The 21,362-nt window shown below is 34.8% G+C and overlaps 1 protein-coding gene across 5 annotated transcripts in view; it reads right to left on the bottom strand.

Annotated features, from left to right (window-relative positions):
* CSMD3 (CUB and Sushi multiple domains 3) overlaps positions 1–21,362 on the bottom strand; it is a 593,532-nt gene that overhangs the window by 383,982 nt on the left and 188,188 nt on the right. The window lies entirely within an intron of this gene.

The raw sequence follows: 21,362 nt of genomic DNA, 5'->3' as shown, positions 1-21,362 counted from the left end.
ACAATCCAATTTTTACAGTTCATGGGTTCTATGGGATTCTTCCCAGAAAGTAGATTTGCAAACTGACAGAATTTGTTCTGTTGATATAACTGTCCCTTTTCTCATGTCAGTTTATCTTCTCAGCAAATTATAAAGCTGTTCACCATAACAATAATACATTGGCAGCTCAACCTACTTCTCTGTCAGTTACATTCCAAGCGTAGTTATGCTGCATCATCTACAATATTTCCCTAAAGTTCAAAGTAAAACACCATATCTTCCATAAAGGAAACACAGCTGTCTCATGTTCTTTTATAATTCAAAAGATGTAGCTCCCTCTCAAGCTGCACAGAATCCTGCATAGTAAATTTCAGTCAACAGAGAGTAGGCTGCCCTTCTGCAGATGTCTTTCATAAACCCTTAGAAATGTTCATGGAGAATCTTGGCTGTGAACCAGAGACTTAAAGTCTCTTACCACTATGTGCAGTCAACAGCATTGACTGTTATCTACTGCAAAATGTATTTGAAAAAGGAAGAGCTTTCTGAAACAGTGCACCTTTGTTGCTAAACAATGGACTAATAGAAATGTAAAACTGCATGTAGATATGTCAGTGAGGTTCCCATCCATGCACTTGGTTTGTGTGTAAACCACAGTTTACAGAAGAAATAAGGGACTGACATTTTTGAGAATCAAAATTTCATTCTTCTTGCACTTCATTACAACAATATGCCTCCACTCCCTTCCTTTATACTCTATTTAGGTAGTAATTAAAAAAATAAATTCGCCTGTTTTGTGCTAATTCTGATCCAGTGAAGTCAATTAGTATTTTACTTGCCCTCAGAATTCTAACACATAATTCCCACCTTAAGCTGAAAAATGGAATTTGGGGTTGATGTGTTTTCTTTTTTTTAATAGCATAGTGCATATCCTCTATTTCTTCCAGAAAAGGAACAGTATACATTTACTTTCACTTTGAAATGTATACTGTCAGATAGCTATAATCTTGACAAGTAATTTAAACATTCCCTTCTTGCTCATGTACCAGACTTTAGCTTTAATTTCTAAAAGTCATCTAAAACGACAGCTCTTACAAACATATTGTCACTGATTGTCACAATTTTTAATACACTGATTATTATGATGTTATACAGGCTTTAATTTAGTCATTCAATATGTTCAAAAGTATTCCAAACAGAAAAAAGTTTTGCTTTTCTTTAAAAAATATACAGCAAACTTTCCCCAAAACTTCTTAATTAGAGTTTCTACATTTCCTCATATCCCAGATTCACAGAAACTGAATTAATTAAAAAATAAAAAAAAAGAGGTTGATACCACTCTTATAAACAGTGCTGAAACCCTTTCTAATTCTACCAAAGCCTTAGGCTAACAAAGATTTAGATCTAAGCATGGCTAAGTGCATACATAGATCTCATTGCTCATTTTATATGCACTACAAAATCCTAAGTGCTTGTTTTGATGCAAACTGCAGCTGTGTGCATTCTTTCTTATTGGTTATTATTTGCAAGTTTAAATAAACCACTGTCTATAAAGCTTTGATTTAAAAAGGGCAAATTATCACACGTTTTGATAAGGCCTATGCATGTTCATGTGTGTGCTACCGGGGCTTAATGCTTACACAGCATAATGCAGGGAGAGTAGCCACCTGTCCCTTGAAAGGAAAGGGAAGACTTACTCAATGACCTGATTGATGACCTCTCTGGTTTGGTAAAATTGTGCTTAAATTAAGCAATGCTTGTATTAAAAATAAATTTGAAGTAGCAACATCTTACAACTTATTGTGCCTCCTGTATTTGTGTGCAACATATACTCATTACCAAAGACTTCTGGGACCCTTTCTTTTGTTCTTCATGACTGCCTTGACCCCATAAAGCAACACCTCACACAGCAAGGTTCATAATAAGCATCTTTTGCAAAGGATCCACCACACAATGCAGATTTAAGGGCACAAGATTAAAACTCATGTCTCTCATTTAATAAATCCATATCTGTTTAAAAGAAGAAGTTGCACACTGGAGAAGCAAAGCTGATTTCAACTCAATATTTAATATATTACTCTGTCTGAAAGATTCTGAATGATTTAATGATTAAGTTGACATATCCCTCCCATTGCACCAACTCAGTTTGTATGATGTTTACACTGAAGTTCAGACTCTAACCTAACTTATCTCTTTGGTCAAGCACTAAAAGAGTAAGTATTTTGTAGGACTAGGCATATCAATATTTTTTTTTTATGTTTTCAATTTCACTGATGAGTTTAATGGGTCTTAATGGCATTCATTATAGATGTGAGTGTCCGTTGCATGACAGCTTTGGTTACTGGCCTTTTTTTTCCTGGAAATGTTCTATCCAAATTATATCAAATCATTTCAGAGCAAGGACATGGCTCTGACCTCTATTGTCAAAAAGCAAAGAAAGCTCCACCAACTTCTTATGTTTCTTACAAAATCTATTGCTGTCTAAGCTGATAACTCAGGATTTAAATCTTTTTGAAGATATCATATAAATATTAAATGCTAATAGGCATTTTCTCTTGTCTTTGGATAACAACAAAGGTCAACAAAATGGATAATTGCCTGTAAATTTTGCTTCTGTGAAGAATTTACAACATAAAGTAACTATTTTAAGAGCTGTGGTTTCCCTAGAATTTTAATTGTGGCTTACATTTATAATATTAATATCCGTATTTCAGTAAAAGACTAAATGAGACATCTCTGTGACAGAAGCTATAGAACTTTAATGTAAGTTGAGTTTTTCATTTAATCCTATATACGAAACTCAAACTGCTGGTGGGTTGCATCAGGGCTGCTTTTTTGTGTGCAGTCAATACATTCAAGTCATTAATTCCCTGCATGATTAAGAAATTGTCCATCTTGTGAGATAGACTGGCTTCAGAAAAGAGACTAATTTGAAAGGTAATTACAATATTAAAATAAGCAGTTTCCCAGATGAGACTTCAAATGATGAAAACAAAAATAACACAGGAAGAGAAAGATGAACTTGGAAATAAAGCAAACATATATATAAAAGAAACAAAAGAAGAAGAGGATTAAGTTATTCTTCTGCATAGCCATAGTCTAATGGCCAGTCATAATAAATGACAGAACACATCATTCCAATGAGAAATAAAAGGGACATAATTTAGTATTTAAAGAGGAAAGAAAAAAAGTCTCTTTCTAAAATGAGCCCATTCTCAATGGTAAATATTCATTAGAAAAGTAAAGGTAAAATGCCCAAAAGAAGAGCGCCTAAAATCTACCACTCTAATAGAATTTTGAGGGCAATATATAACCCAAGTTTTAAGTGGTTATGAAGTTATTAAAATACCTAATTCTTATAGTCAGTCCCTGTAATATTTATGTCTGGACTGATCATTCATGTATCAGGGAATGAGGACACTCATAGGTTTGATATTATATTAATTGTTGTTTCCATATCTCAGAACTGCAGCCAAATGAATGACAAAAAGCAGGTTTTATTTTTAGAACAGTAAATTGCCACTCTTCAAATTTAGACTCATGAGCTATTTAGAACTAAACTAAGGCTTTAGCTTGAAACTTCACTGCAATCACTTATTACTGATTTATAAAACAAAAAAATGGAAACTTAGATAAGTGAGTGCTTGTGAGGAAGAGGAAAAAAAGTTCTACATTATTTAACCGTGAAAAAAATTAATTTTTTTGTAAAGTACTTTAATAATCTATTGATTAATTCTAGAGTTATTCTAGAGTTATCTAGATGGATAAAAATAATTCACCCTTTGACTCTTTTGTCAAGTACATTATTATGTCTGAAAGACCAAAAAAAAAAAGGTCTTTGTTTTAAAAATGTCAGTGTTGAAATATATGAAAGCTTTGTCTTGCCTTGGAAATGCTAGAAAAAGTTCAGTTTTAGAGTAGAGTCACTGTCATATAAAGCAGCTCCATGAGAAGCCTGTGTAAAATCATCAAGGACTGAATAAAGGTCCAAGGGATGATTAATGAAAGTTTATAGTACGGTTGATATGAAATGTTGAAAAGCGTCAAGATTAAGAAGTACTTTTTGAATTCAAAAGTTGATTGCTCCCCACAAAGCCAGATGTTCCTATGTCAAAGTTTTCCAACCAATCTCTTGACTTGACAGAATAATAAATTATGAGGAAAGGAGCCTTCTAAACACAGAATTGTTAGCTCATGATACATATAATCTTGTCTTTGTGACATAAGAAAATAACACTGATGGACAGTGGTGTGTCCTGATTACCTGCAGGCCTAGTACAAGCTGCTGATTTTCATATAGATGTCAGAGTCTTAGAAGGAATCATTTTTCATAAATGTGATGCAAATATCTTATGTACAAAGTGACCTTGCACTCAAGACTCAATTTCCTTGAGCGTATCATAGAAACAATATAAATACATATTCACTTTTCCTGGGCTGGGCTGCACATGGTGGTTAATACATGGGTCCTTCTGCCACATAGTCTGTGATGAGTTGCACATGCAGCTCATTGGTGTAATTAGTGAGACCAAGCTGAGGGCAGTCAATAAAGAGCAGAGGCAGACAAGTCTGGATGCCCCACTGAGAAGGTAGAGGCCCACCTGGTGCAGGCTGCACAGTTTAGGGCTCCCACCAAGGCACTGATCCTGCTGACCCAGAACCTATGATAAGGTGGACACCAAGAACTGTCCCAGGATGTGTCGTAGTGTGTTTTGTTAGTTTACTTAATTGCTCCCCTATTTTCTGTATTTGTTCCCCCTATGTTCTGTAATGGTTCTGCCCTCCCCAGTTTTTCCCGCCATTGAGTTGTCATTCATTTTGTTACCCTAGTAACTCCCACCACTTGTGCTGTCAGTCCTCCTTGTTATGTAATTCCTCCTCCCCCTAATTCCCTTATATGTACACTTGTTTCTCCTCCCTGGGCCCAGTCAATCACCCCCACTCCTCCCAGTTTACTAGAATCTTCTTCCCTATGGGGGTTATGATTGGCTGTGGTCCCAGGGCCCCTCTCATACATTGTATTGATTGCATTTTCCCTGCTGTCTGTTATGTTAAGTTCACTCCCTTGTCTTCCCCTATTGGTTCTATGTAAACCTCTCCCTGAGACACCACCTCCCTTTATAACCTTGTTTCACCCCTTGTTCTTGGTCACTCCCTGGCTGACATCTTGGGTTCCTCAATAAACCCGATTGTGCCCATCGAGTGTCCAGCTCCTTATTTCTCGTCTCAACAGCAGCGAGCCCGTCCACAGGGAGCACAGCCCAAGGCCACTAGACACCAAGAGGTGCTCCCAGATTGCAGCTGGGTGTTGGCCGCCCTCCTGCTGGCCGGACACTTGACCTATAAGGCCACACCTCGCTGCAAGGATGTTTTTTCCTGCACATGCTAAATCAAACTGTCTGTTTCAAGAATCTCAAATCTGAGGGCCTTGACTGGAGAGGGGAGGACCCTGAACAGGTATGAAGATGAATGTGATTATCTGAGCTTTTTCGATGGAATCATGCACATTTCTTCCCCCTACTTTCACAGCAAATCTAAATAAAACTAAATTGAATACAACTTGTATGTGACCAATTCTTTTTTGGATAACAGTCAAACTGAATAACTGGGATTATTACCTGTGAGAGGCTTATATCATTTACCTCTCTTAAAATGTTGCCACACTCAATTTCTGAAGCGACTGTTTTCTTTTCAATTCCGTATAAGAAATTGTTATACTTACAAGTATTGCCTGAGCAGGAGAAGGAAGCTTGTTCTTGAGTCTTTCTGGTAAGTGTAAATAAATGAATGAAACTAAAAACTAAAAAATATTACACTTGCCCTACAATTTGATGTTCTGCAATAGTATTTATTTACACACAAAATCTTGTTGGGATAGAAAAGAGCCTCATGTCAAAATTATTATTAGTCCAATAAATGCTTTAACAGACTAACAGTCTAAATATTGAAAAGTCTCATTAATGCTATCGGTAACTTATTTATTTAAAGAAAATATTCTAACATCTATTTTCTTTATATGTCCAAAATTTAAGTGTCCCTCTATATCCTGAGATCAGCACTTCCTTCTTTCCTAAAGAGAAGGTGAAAAATTTTATTGTGAGTCATTCTACTCTCTAGTGCACTCTGGTGAGGCCCCACCCAGAATACTGCATCCAGCTCTGGAGTTCCCACCACAAGGACATAAATCTGGTGGAGTACAGAGGGGGTCCATGAAAATGATAAAGAGGTATGAGGAATGGCTGAGAGAATTGGTATTTCTCAGCCCAGAGAAGGAATGGCTCCCGGGTGACTTAACTGTGGCCTTTCAGTTCATGAGGGGAGCCTATTAAAAAGCTTGAAAGGTATTTTGACAAGGTCATGTGGTGAAAGGACAAGGAAAGTGGCATTAAACTAAAAGAGAGTGGGTTTAGATAAGATGCTAGGAAAAAATTTTTTACTGTGAGGATGGTGAGGCACCAGATCGTGTTACCGGAAGCTGGGGATATCAGTCCCTGGGAGTGCTCACAGCCAGGCTGGATGGGGCTGCGAGTAACCTGGTCTAGCAGACAGTGTACCTGCCCACAGCAGAGAGCTTGGAACTAAATCATCTTTAGGGTCCTTTCAACCCACACCACTCTATGATTCTATAACCAGTATCCTGATATCATCATGATACCACTCTCCTTCCTCAGTCTTGAGCCATCCTTTGTGGCAGTGTGTTTTTTGATTGTAATGCATTTCTAGCAGTCAGTTTTATAATCTTTCCTATTTTGTACTGTTACAACATATTTTACTGCTGATGGATTGCTCCTTTCCTCCCTGTGTTTTCTTTTACCCTAGCTGTCCATCTCCCCAAAGATCTGCCCCTCTGTTCCCTGTTCCTCCTCCTATTGAATGTCAATCCCTCCCCAAGCCTGTCCCATTCTCTAGAAACTTCCCTATCAATTTTATATCCTTCAAAACCCTATTGGTTTGTTAAAGTTACTCTCCTCCCCTGCAGTCTCCTGTTGGTTTAAACATTGTATTCCCCCCTTGTGTTCCACCCCCAATTTCTCGCAATTGGTCAAAGATTGTATCCTCCCCTGCGATCTCCTCCCCCTTATAAGTTGATGTATGCCGCTGAGTTTGTCTTTCTGTCCGTGAACCTCAGGGTATAAACTTCTTTGGAAAACATGCAGAAGACCTCTTCCTGATGCTTGTCCCTACCTTCGGCACAGTCTGCAGTCCACCTGTGCCGTAGAGCAGCTGTACCCTGAAGCTGCACCCCGGATTGGACAGCTTGCTAGGGGCAGCCCACCCGTGCTGTCGGTGTCAGGAGCTGGTTGGGCTGAAGAAATCCAGCACCACAGCAATCTTTGGGCTATCGGATGCTTCCTAAAAAGAGTCTTTGTTTTTTTTCATTGGTTCCCAGCCTTCTCAAGACCCGTTTATCATAGAGGACTAGCATGTGTTGCGCAGCAACTGCTTAGGGTTGTCAAACTTTTGGTGTACATGATAGTCATACAGTGACTTGAACAGTAGAAAAAGAAAAGATAGAAACAGCTCAGGTTAAGACACTTCAGATGAGTCCTAAGAGAATCCAGCTGGCAGATCAATACACAGCCGTACAAGGCCTGTGACCACTTCCCAATAATAAGGCAAAATTCATATTTGCTGACTTATCAGTTGCAATCAGTATGGCCAGATGGACACTAAAGAAACATGGAGACGCTAGAAATAGGAAGCAAAGAGTAGTTATCTATGAAGCTAATTCTCATTTAACTTCTTCCCATAATCCTTAGTATCTCATGTGAACACCTTATATAGAAATATCAAACTGGTAAAATACTCTAATTGTATTTTCTGTAGTGCATGAAGAGAAATTGGCATGCAACTCTGGATGGTGATAAAGTTTAAAATATAAGTCAAATTACTCCCACTCTGCAGCAAAATTGAGAACCCCATGGGTCTTATAAGAAAAAGTACTTCTAGACTTTGAGTTTTCCTGAGTATCTGCCACTCTCATTGCTCACATTTAGATATGCAAAATGCAAATATCTTAAAAGAGTTGTACCTTAACATTAGAATAAAAATTTGAAATGTTGTAATTTAAAGTCTGAGTCAGTTATGTTATTTCATCTTTTAAGGGTGATAATAAGACAGTCCTGAAATGCCTTTAAAGAACAACTCATCAATACAAAGTAAGGGGATAAACATTAAACATTTCAATTCAAATTACAGGTGATCTTTTTCTGAGACTTCACTTTCTCATTTCTTCCTCCTGTTTCTTCCCTTTGAAAATGTATGAAGGTAGATATCAAAATCTGCCAGTAAAGGCTCATTTTACCACATAGTTTAAATATAATTGTGTAATCCACCTTCTATGGAAGGTGGATTAATATTTTGTTCAGCTATATATTGTGCAAGAACTTCCTTTTATATATCCAATTTTGTGTCTCCTTCTAATTCTACTGGATTTATCACATTAGACATTCAATTTTTTAAATTTATTTCATTTATCTGTTGTGACTTTTCCCCCTTCTTCAATACATCTATAAGAAAATTCTTAATAATTTTATACAACTTTCATTTCAAAGTGTTTGACAAACACCAAGAAGCTACCATTCTTTACATAATGAGGATGATGATGACGATGATGATAGTAATAACAATAACAATAATTTTTAAATTTCCAACACATAGATAATATTTTTTCTCCACCACAAAAATCTCTAACCTGACAAAGACATGAAAAAAAATAGCAGCAGCTGAAGCCAATGATAAGCCCATGGAAAGTGTATTGTTGCCCTATTTTTATGACAATGGTGAGTAACTATCAGAACATATTAAAAAAAAAAAAGTTAAGTATTTTAATAATTTAGGACTTTTAAGAGAACACTGGTTTGTTTTGCCTTTTTTTAAATTAGCATAGAAAAGCAAATGAAATGCACAAGGCTCTCATTTACAGGAGGGGGCACTAGGTTATCCACTAATTCTTTCTGGCACTAAACCCTGTATCTGTGAAACACATATTGAATCTAAAAAATTAGAAGAGTTGCTTCTCTCATTCAAAAACAATGCCTTTCTTACTGACCCCTGACACTAGTAACTGAAATTCTCTCTTCTGTTCCTTGCTAGGAACACATGGCCATTTCTATTCTGTGTGTATTCTGGAGATTACTGGCATATCTAGACAATGAAGAGCAACACCTCTGAGATATTCAAGTCAGCACCAAGCACCTCATTAACTCTGAGTTCTGGACATCACACATCTGCTTTACAGTTTGACCCACTGGGGAGCACACGGTGTAGATATCAGATAGCAAATGAATGAGCACCAGAGCCCTTCCCCTTTGTGCCACATAACTAACATGCTGGAGTTAAAACACTCCTGTGCTTCAAACTGAGAAAACATTCAAAGGCCTTCATTCACTCAAAAGCACCAATATTTGCAGTGAGCAAGGATTCCTATTGTTAGAGCTGTACTGCTTCCAATTCTAGACCTATGCTGGTATGACACTGAACTGAACCCTGTGTGAGTGTGTAAAGGAAGTCTGGGCCAAATTCTTCCGATTTACAAGAGATCATGTTGAAAAGGATTCACCAAACTTTAGTATTGATGTACTCTTGAGTTTATTATTGAGTTTATTATTGAGTTTCCATATGCTAAGACATCCAGAAAAAACAAGGACATAGTTTTTCAGTGTGTTTAGTATCTTTTAGAAAATAAATATTATAAAAAGAACTTTTAAAAGCAATATTTGGGTCAAACCTTATGGAAAATGAGACCTGTAATTTTGGCTTCTTAAGTTGAAGCATAAGCAAGTATAAGTGTAAAAATTATTTATGTCAATTCTTAATAGAAAAGTGTGTGTAAAATTACAATTTATATAATTTTATTTTTTTAAAAAAACTAAATGCTTCTCTTAGAGATGAGAATATGCTTTGGGAAACTGCATGGGGCCTGACTGCTAGCCACCTGCTGTTTCCAGTAAATCAGCCAGTGAACAAGCCATGACACAGCATTTTCATCTCTCCATGATTTGACACCATGTATCCAAAATGAACATTTGTTATTTAACTTTTCAAAAAAAGACATCACACTTTCCATAAACAGAGGCTGTACTGAGGATTAAAGAGCAATAAATGTCTAAAAATATGATACAACAAGAAACTATGAAATAAGAAGAATGTATAAGATTCTCCACAATACTATAAAATCCCATAGTCTACTTTTTAACTAGTGTTAAAAAAACAAAAGGTAACTGATAGTTTAAAGTACTTCAAATTGATTTTGCTATATAAATCTATGTTACTCAAAAAAACTTCTTGGATTCACACGTCTTCAATTTACAGCTGACAGAGACATAATAAAATTTAAATAAATCTTTGTTCCTTAGAAAGTAAAACTAAAGTTTTCATTGTCCTATAAACAAATACAATTTGTTGTTAACCCTCACGTCTTTGCCTCTCCCTCTCCCACAAAAAATGAACCAAGTAGACCTGCTTAATAATGTTGGCTTTTACAAGGAACACAAAGTATTTACTATAATTTTTCTTTTTAATAAAATTAATGGAATTGCTCAGTATATTGACTAATAAACATAAAAATTTCTCTAGAGAAAAAAAAGAATTTTATAAAATCTATCAATATTGTGTGGTTTTAGAATGAAATATCTTACTACTCCAGGAAATTCTGGTGTCCTAGTTGAACATCCAGCTGATTATGCAGATTTTCCAGACTGGACCAGATTTTAAGTAAGTGTCCCTTACAAGAATGATTTTTATTTACTTTACCACATACATAAAGTATAACAGCAAAAATCGAAGTTGCCGAAAGAAACCTTTGTTCATGAAATTTGACTGGAAAGTGATATATTCTAAATTATGCAGTAAAAAAGACAATATCAGTTTTAAAATATCTTGTATCAGAGTCTATTATCTATAAGTATGATACCTTTGCTGATATTAGTGGTAATGAGATAATGTTATCTGATCATCCTGAGCAACTCTTCTGAAAAATATGAGTTGAAAAGTTTGGAAATACTCAGATCTAATAACTGATAAAAGATAGTAGGTCACTAATTTGCATGCTATACATTAAGACTGACCTTTAAAGTATTGACTTATAAGAATGTAATTATTAGAAAGTTAACCAGAGATGGGCAGGTGAAAGCAAGAACCCTTAATACACATTCTGGCATGACTCACCAAACAAATGTTGGACTTACTGAGCTACGCCACCACCTGAGGATTTAATATTGTTTCAAATGTTGGGGTTTTTTTTAAATTTATTTTATCAGTATATACTTGGAAATACCCCATAAGAAAAGATGAAAATATTTGTGTTAACTGCTAATGCAGTTTTAAAGGCTGTATAAATATCAAGTGTCATTTATATTTGTAAACAAACATCAATGCACAATTTTTTTTCAGCTAAATAAGAATTCAACCCTTTTCAGAATCTTTATTAACTGTACCTGCAACTTATGAAAATTGTATGCTTGTATAGATGCATGGCATATACTATAAAAACAATTTACTTTTGCACACATAAAAGCATGTGCACACAAGGAGACACTGTTCAATATTTTTTCTTATGAATATTTTTTTTTGTATTTTCTTGATCTATTTAATCACTATTTGTACTCTGACTGGGTATTTAGTCCTTACCTTATTTGATATTTACTCCTATGCCTTCTTTATTTAGTCTACAGCATTTTGTACTCTCTGAAGTAAATTTCACATGTTCAAGTTCACTTTGATTTATCAGCATTATTTTGAAGTATATTGCTGTCCTTTAAAAAGCCTATAACCCTCCAAATTGAAATTATTGATATTTATGTATAATCCTTCTTCCACTGAGATATTGCAAAGATATTTAACATTACCGGGCCTAGATCTAATCCATTTAAGATGCAACGCAACATGACTTAGAGAGACTAAACAGTACATATTCTTTGTGTGCCTTTTCCCAATTAAGTACACCGCATATTTACAGACAACATTGACTCTTTTTTCTACTAGTTTGTAATAAAAAAGTGCTAGGTAAAAAGAATTAATTTTTTTCATTCAGTAGTTTTTCATCACCTACTCCATTATTTTTACATGGTTCAGTACTAACTGTTTCTATTACAACTCTCCAGGTGTCCTTTTCCTTTGCCCTCTGTTGCTTTTGTTTCACTGAGGAACCAATTTTTCTTGTTTTCCCTTTCCTTGTAATGTAGTTACAATCTCTCTCCATCATTGTCTTTTATATCCTTTGGTAATTGTAATTCAGCAACTGTGATAGCCTTTCTTACTGTATTCTCAAAGCTTCTTAGTATTTTATGCTTTTATTCATTAGTCATGTGGTTCTTTTCTCACCTTTTGCAAAATTTCTTTCTGCTCTGTATATCTTTATGACTGCACCAGGAGCTTTAAAGGTCTCTTACTGTGATATATATCTTTCTTTTGAAATAGGGTAGCCTGCTATTATGTACTTGATATATTCACTTCCACTTACTGCCAGATCTCCTGTGGATTGCATTAACCCCTTCTTTTTTGAAGTGGTTTTGGTAGCTTTTTTAATGCCGGATGTCCTTCTCCACAATATTGATGTCTATTTACCCATAAACAGTAACAAAATTCCATTCAAACTGCCTTAATCTTTCATATTTTTAGACAAATACTTTTTTTCCATAAAAAATAAATGTCTTCATATGCCTATATAATGCCACTCTGCTCTTTCAACCAATTTCTAGATAAATTAAATCCTTCTTTTCATCAAATAGTCTTTTACATGAAGCTATTTTTTTTAGTGTTTCAGGATACAAAGAATGCCTTGCTCTTCTACTTCAGCATTCAGTGTTGGCAGCACTAGTCTTTTCCTTTCTTTTTTTTTCTTTTAAATCCAGATATATATTAAAATATAATACAAAGGGAAATATTTTTATTTTGCATAGATCAATGCAGACAAATAGGTATTCAGGACAAAGAGGTATACAGTACCTTCTTTTTTGTCCATCTTATTTAGCACCAAAAAAAAACCAATTATTTATCTGTCTGAGTACTGTTGTCACCAATGGCATCTTACTCCAAACTCTGATTTTTCTCAGGTTGAGTTGCAAACTTCAGTTCACAGTGTTAGTCTAGATATTTTTAATGGGAAAACAGGTATATCTATTCTCTTGAATGAACCAGTTGCTTGTATCAAATGGTTTGCAATCTGAGCACCACAACAGATACTCCTACCATGAATTCTGAGCCACTAAAGTTGAAATCTATGTCCCATATTTCCAGGTGAAGCCAAAGGAAAATCAGAGACCAGGAATGCAAGATATTTTGCAAAGTATCTGGATTCCACTGTGTAAACTGAGCTAGGCTATTGAAACCACCAGGTTCATGTTTACCCTTTTTGTGCATGGGTAGCAACCTTTGCACAAACTAAGAGGAAAAATCATATTAAATAGATTAGACTTTTATTCAAACCAAGCTGCATTACTTTTAAACAGCAACACATACTTGAAATTACAAGTTTAACAATTTATGATTTCTGTGGAATCTTTATAGAGCAGAATAATAAAATGTACTGCTTTGCTTCACAGTTTTGGGGAACCTCTGTTCAAAATCACCAAAACCAGATGGAATGGCAACATTTCTGTAACACTCCAATTTATGTCTTTATATGCCTGATGCTCAAGAGTACAGTAATAAAAATAATTTCCAGCCGATCCAGCAAAGCTGTGGCTTCATAGTTAGTGAAATTTTCAGTATAAATGTAACTTTCTGCTACCTAGTTTAAATCCATTAAAAGCTGGTGGAAGGTCTTGCTGTTAGATTAATTGTAATTCAAAGCTAAATGAAAAAATAATGCTCTAATGACTGTTAGCCTTTGCCTCTGTCATAATCATCTCTCATTTCTCTCCCATAGGAGCTGAACTCTTCTTTAAATTGCATTCAACACTGTAGCAATTCTTTAACTCCACCTTATTATAGAATTCCCCTTTTATAATTAACTCTCTGGAAAACATGTACCTCAAAAATAACCAAAATACAAACAAGCAAACATGCATGCATTTTGGGATTGAATCTCATATTCTATAAGTTATTTAGGATTGGAAAGTTAGGTAAAAAGTTGGAAGTTTCAGTTCAGAATTGATTCTTTTTCTTGAAAGGCATAGTGTCAGTTACTAAACAGAAAATAAGCCTTATACAAACAGTCCTTCACCTTACCTTTAACTTCCCTTAGGACATTCAGGACAGCACATTCTTGCTCAGAAAATAGAGATGATGGTTTAAGTTTTTCCTCTGACATAAAAAATAATGGGGAAAAGAATTTCTGCGGCAGTGCAATATATCCACATGAAAGATGTCAAAACCTGTGTTATATGCTTCAGGAAGAAAGAGTATGCACTGTGCAGTAGGTAATTTTTCTGCAGGTTCAAAGACACTATTCTGGATACCAAAAAGGTTGGTGGAGAGATGTGAAGCTACCAGCAACTTACTTATGAAATATCCAAATATCCTTACTTACAGAAATATCCAAAAAGTCTACTTAGCAAAGAAAGAGGAATGGAGTTCACTTAATCCAGATAGATCTTCATTAATAAACTTTTTAGTAGAGGATAGAATGTAGCTGATGATGAAAAAGCCTCACAAAACAACCAAATAAAGCTGCCATTGAAAGTATAGTTTGCATCTTATAATTTATTATGATTAAATATTAGATAATGTCAGGTGAAATCACTTAATCATAGAATTATTAATGTTGGGAGACCTTTAAGATCATCAAGACCAACCATCAAGCCGGCACTACCACTCTAGTCCCTAAACCACCAAATTACATTGCCCAGTGCCAGATCAAACATCTCTTAAACACCAGCTTGGTGTTTAAGATCCTCCCTGGACAACCTATTCCAATGCATGACTACCTTAAGAGTCAAATTTTGCATGACCTACTGTATGCAGAAGAAATAAACATACAGTAAATGTACATGACTGGTTTATTTTGATTTTTTACTGACTGTTAGGTCATAGCCAGAAAGTTGTGGGTTGTCAGTAGTCATCTGCATCACTGGCAAGTAATCATAAAAAAAAATTGTTCTGACGCTAGTTTGAACTTGTGTGGATCCTTAATATAATGGAATTGCATTAGCAGATTCAAAAGATGTTTAATTGTTTGGTTTAGTTACTGGTTCATTTTACAAATGAATTTACACCCTACATATCCTAATGTGATATTCACAGGCAAAATAGATGGAAAATCACAAAAAGAAGCATTAGTTTGTGAAGGTATGATTAGCCTGTAGGGCCCATATAAATAATGTTTTATCTTGTCAGAATTTATTAATTTAAAGGATTTCATTCATTTATTCAAAATATTATACTTTTAGCTATTGTTGCCTGAGACATAAAAGTTGAAATTATGAATGCATGTAGTTTATTCAGCATACAAAAGATACTAAAATTTTAAATTCAGAATCTAGGAATGTGAGTGATTTGGGATTATCTCTTTAGAGATCACTGTTCTCCCACAACATGCTACTTATGTTGCCGAATAAAGTAAACATGACAAAGACTCAGAACATATGAGAAGAAAATGTGAAGTTTTAATTACTCTGGAATTGAAACAATTATACATTTTTCAGTTTAGTTTTTCTTTGGGGTTTGGGTTGGTTGTGATGTTTTTTCCCTGCCTTTTCCCTTACCTTCCCCCACCATACAGCTCACGCAGCATAAAACTTACTTACGAGTTCAGTCACTGATGTTTCAGCCAAGACAAGAACAATGTCTCCCTTACTACTCCAACAATTGCCATCCTGAGACTGTAGTGTATGACCACATCAAAACAAGTGCAGTATTCCACTGCAGTAAGTGCACTGAAAGTGCTCCCTGTTAAATCATCAAGCCATCTTCCTACCCCTATTTTATTCCCCAAATCTGCTGTAAGAGATTTCCAATTTTCTATTTTCTTCAACTTTTCTTTCTTTTTGTTACACTTTTTAAGTATTCATTAGCAAAATCCCCCAGGTCTAGACCATTATTTACCTGGTTTCTACAGTGCAGAGTTACAAATAAGCCACATTGGAAGCACTCTTATCTGTTTCATCAAAGGAGGATTAAAGTGACCCGTGGAAGCACAAAAAGCAGTAGTCTTTGTCTAAGACGTATGTGGAAAAACCAGAGTACTGTTCTTGCATATAAAGATTCAAGAGAACTGTTTTACAAATTGCCTCTGAATGTTGATAAGACTTTGTGAAATAATATAATCCTATCTCTGTTGAGAAGAATATACATAAAAAGCCCATCCAATGTATAACTGCTCATTTGATAACTGCTGAATATCTGACTCCAGATGAGAATAACTTCATGCATATTAAAAAGTACTATCAGAATAATGAAAACATGTGGCTTCAGAGAAGGTTTAAAATTGTTTCCTTTTGCAGTGCTCCTGAACATAGGAAGTGTAAGAAATTAGGAGCAGCTTCAGAAAAGATTCCTCAAAAGAAGTGCTTTTAACCACCTTTTGCAAAAACAGCAACCAAATATTGTCTTCCTGACATTGTGTACATTAATCAAAATAAAATATTTCATATCATCACAAGAATTAATTAAATTAAGGTTACAGTATAAAAAATATAAAGGAAATAAAATAACTCTGAAGTTTCTGCTCCCACTGCAAAAGGGGAAAAAAACCCCTAGATCTTTGCATACGTACGATTATTCAACATACAAGTACCTGAGAAGACAACAGATCAGGCTTTATTTTGACAAAAAATTTGTTCTATTGCTTGAAGAAACAATATTCCCCTCCCTATGTGCCTTGTTGTTCTCTTCAACTCTTGTGTTTCCTGCTCACTAACATGGGAAAAAAAAGCTTGATTTTAACTTTTGTCACTTCCTGGTGCAGTTCCTTTGTGACTGGGTGAATGTCTGAGCCAACATCAGGTAGGGGATGAGTCAGAAATAGAAGTGGGGACATGTTTTTTTCAAAAGCGGCATCACAGTGGCCATGTAAATTGTTCATTTGTACCACAGTGAGCCAAGGGGATTCCGTGCCTGCACCTGACTTGTCTGATGCAAATACATGCTGGAATTTAACAGATAGTTTTCTCACTGAGGTTTGACTCCACTATGTAGTTATAAATCGCACGTGCCGGATAAGATTTGGCATTTAGTATTCTAGAGGAAGACAGGACAGATCATATCTCTGCTCCTGTAGATATACTTGTGAGATGAATGGCACAACTTGAGCCTGACGAAGGAAGATCTTCAACCCCATGAGCTAGGATTGACCATATCAGCCAACCTGCTCAGGAGAAAGGCCACTGCCTACCCATAAGGAAGAAAGAGAACTCAGGAGATGTTTGGACCTCAAATGGATAATTGGTCATAATAAATTCTTATGTTTTGTTTCTGACTGAAAACAATGGTTTCTAAATTAGGGAAAAATGGAAAAGCTTTTCCTCCCATGAGGACAGTCAGGAAATTAAGAAGGTTGTCCACATAGATTGTTTAGACTCCATGTTGTGATAAAGGCCTGGGTAACCTTGCCTTACCTAAAAGCTGATTCTGCTTTCAGCAGTAGATTGAACAAGTCAGCTTCTGAGTTCCCTTCCATTCAGAACTATCCTGCTTATAAAATTTGGTCATTCTGTCTTGTGTTTCCTTAAAAGCTGGTTATGTGGACACATACATAACATATTGAATTCCAGAGTTAAACTCTAGATTTACGGCTTGGTTTATTTCTATTTCCATGGATATGACAATTTCTAGGAATCACATTCTCCTTTTACTAAGCACTAAATTGAAATGCCACAAAGTAACTTTTATAAAAAGCATAGACTGCAAAGTGTCTACCCTGGAGTTACAGATTTTCATCAGATTTTTATCATGTAACTCATGTTTATATGTGTCTATTCTGGCTGCAAAGTTTGAGGCACATTTGTCACTGCGCTTTGAACCGAAACCTGAGAAATTAATGCAGAAAACCCCATTGAAACAGGGTACTCACTATGGAAGGGCCTTCTATTTCTTCAGAAACACACAAGAACAAGTAGTAGAAAATGACACAAGAAGAGCCTCTGCCTCTACCGTTAAGCATATGATTTGATATCTTATTTCTCTCTTAGATTCAAATCTTTCCTCATGTTTCAGTAAGAATTTGAGAGTACCAGATGTAAAGCCAGTTTCAAAGTCCTTTTCAGATGACGATTGCCAGATAGAATCACACAATAGAACAATGAAGAACATGTCATTAACCTCCACAGTCACTTAACAAATTCTCCTCCTAAACACTTATTGTGCCTGAACCCTACACATGGAAATGCCACAGGTGAAATGCTGAATCACCAAGAAAAAAATTAAATTACAGAAGTAAACAGCGAAGGACAGAAATACCTCACTTCTGTGGAAAGCTTTTGTTTCCAAGAAAGTAAAGAACTTCATTTTTGTTCTCAGTCCTTCAGAAAAAGATAAAAATGATAACAAACAATGGACGGATTATCAAAGGCTCAAACCAGATAATATTTTTAGCATTGGTATTCCTCCTATTCATGATTTTCTGCTCTCCCTGCTCCACAGTTAAGCATTATCTCTGTTACCTTCTGTTCCCTGTTTTAGAAGAAAAGGATTTAGGCACTCCAAAACTTGGCTGATTTTTGCAGTGACATTTTTTATTGTTTTTTTGGGTTTTCTTTTGTTTGATTTTTTAATATGTGTTTTTTGTTTGTTTGTTTTATTTTGTTTTTGCAATTAAATCCAGTAAAATTAATTCTATTCACTATCAGTAAACAAACACTCTGATAATTACAGGAGGTTTTTCTGACTGCACTTTGCTTGCACTATTAATTGAATAAAATTTTCTACCTATTTGGCTACAGCCATGACATTCCTCTGAAATAATTTTTCCTGTGATAAGCAGTATCAATTTTGGTGCTATTATTTAAATATAAATCCAACTGTTATCAGATTACAAACTTTTTCATCTGGCACTTTTAGCATACTTATTAAAATCATGTTACTCATAAACCTTACCTTCCTGAGTCCTTCCTCTTAGCATTAAACACAGATTTAAAAACTTTGCATAAGTGAGAAAACAGTATTAATTATCTAAAGCAGTGTCAACAGTCTTCATTACTAAAACAGAGATTGTTACACTTGTTACTTTCTAATTTGAAGTGATTTTTTAAGAAAATAAATGCTGGGCCTTAGGTGGGATTTTTTTCCCTCCTATTTTAATCTCTTCTTATGAGAACCTCTGCTTCTTGTCTTGTCTGTTTTGGTTTTTTTCCTTCAACATATTGTTACTTTCATTGGTACTTGTACTACTGAGGTGTGATTTTCATCCCTGTGCTGCCACGTTTATGTCAGGTAGAGGTTTTCCTCTGTAGCCTTTGATATGAGCATTATTTAATCAAGTACATTAACTGAAAACAACTCTAACCTGTTTGGGCACTGCATAAATAAAATAACCACTTTGGTAAAAATTTCTGATTGAGAATCTGTTTTATTAATGCTTGTGTCTGTTGAAGATTAATTGTCGTGACAGTACACTTAATTTTTAAATGTCTCCTAAAGGCTAATTTTTATTGCAACCAAATTGGCAATAAAAGTGACCATATATCTATCTACCATGGTTAGCTGCATTTTCCACACAAAAAAAAAAAAACAAAAAACCAACCCCAGAAAATACCTTACAGAAAATACCATAACAGATATTATCTGCCTGCTCACCCTCACTTTAATTACCACTAGTTAGTATATTCTTCACTAATATTTCTTACAGGTTCTGTTTGTCATTGTGTTCTTTCACAACACTAGTAAAATGGAATTTAGGGTCAGGAAATGCTAATTAACAACCAAGCCCTCCAAATATGGAGGAAGAACAGCTGTCAACTTGTGTATTGGTTTGGCACAGCCTAGTTTTTGGTAGACAAAAAGGAACATTTCACTAGATCTTACTAACTTTCAGTTTTTTGTTTACTGAAAAAAAAAAATAGGTAAAATAATTTCCTCAAATAAATAATTTTCCTTCAGTTTCACTTCCAAAATTTAAGAAATGCTATTATTCAACTCAAGCTGGCAAATGTTAGAATAAGCAACATGACAAGAACTCTGAAGGACACCTACATAACTTTTTACTATTATTTAAATGAAAATGGCCTATCAAGATTTTCTTGAGAGAGAAGGCTGCCAAAACTGAAATATTATAACAACTGACTACAAAACTATAGAGAGTTAGCACTTCATAAAGAATTCCAAGTCTTGTCTTATGGATGGCACCAGCCTATTCACTTGATGCACAATCTGGCTCTTTATTTCACTTAGAAATAAAAAGTAGAAATATTTTTTTACACAGCAGATGTTCAGAAGAAAAGTTTGAGGGGTTCTTTTAAATCAATAGGTGTAACAGTCATATAATGCACCAAATTTTCTAAGAAATTTTTATAATACTCATTATCCAGATCAACCAGTAAGTTTTTAGTAATTTTGAAAATTAGGTAAATATTTTTTTCCAGAATGAAAGATAAAGAACCTGTGTTTAGTTTTAGATTAACTATAGTCTAAGGGCATATATAGTATTACCACTGTAAATCTAATTAACAAATTGCTGTTAATTAAGCTTTCCAAAGCTGTTTTTCCCAACATATGGGGGGATACTTTTCCGTAATTGAACACATCAGTCCTATTTAGGGAATATAAATGACAAGCTAAAAAAAGAATATGCTCTCAGTCTGTTTCTCTACATGAGCAATTACTAAATTAGCATTGTAAATTTTCATGTTTTGCAAACATATAATGGGAATTTCCATATATAAAGTAATCTTATTATATCATTTGAATACAGCCTTGTTGTTATAGAAAAAAAAAGAAATAATTGTTTGTAGCTCATAAATTAATAAATAAAACACATTTAAGAAAAATCTAATGCATATTTAGCTATTCAAGTGATTCATAATATCTGTATGTCATTGGTGTTACCTCACTAATTATTATAAATTATTGTTTAAAATTTATTTTAGCTGACAGCTAGTTCAAAAGATTTCAGTTTAAGAGCTTGAAAAACTCAATGGCAATTATACCTAATACAGGTAATTAACTATGTAGGTGGCAGTATAAATTAACTCAAATTAGAAAACACTATTTGCTAAATCTTAGACTTTTATTACATTCTGAAGCAGTAAAAATATATTACTTATAAGCAACTCTTACAGAAACCTAGTCTGATGCTTTTAAAACAATATAATTATCTAATTTTAGATCTTTCCTTATTATAAAATCAAACCCATTTTGTTTGGTCTCTGTTACATTTGGAGGGACTTTACACTGATATGAAGAAAACCACACTCTACTGACCTTAATGTATCTAGCCAGCCACTTTGTATCACCTATTGTTCACATGCTTCTATCATACAGAACCTCCAGAAAGTTTCATGAGCCAGTTA

The sequence above is a fragment of the Zonotrichia leucophrys genome, chromosome 2, assembly GCF_028769735.1.
Source record: "Zonotrichia leucophrys gambelii isolate GWCS_2022_RI chromosome 2, RI_Zleu_2.0, whole genome shotgun sequence".
NCBI lineage: Eukaryota > Metazoa > Chordata > Aves > Passeriformes > Passerellidae > Zonotrichia > Zonotrichia leucophrys.
This window is presented reverse-complemented; position numbering and strand designations above follow the sequence as displayed.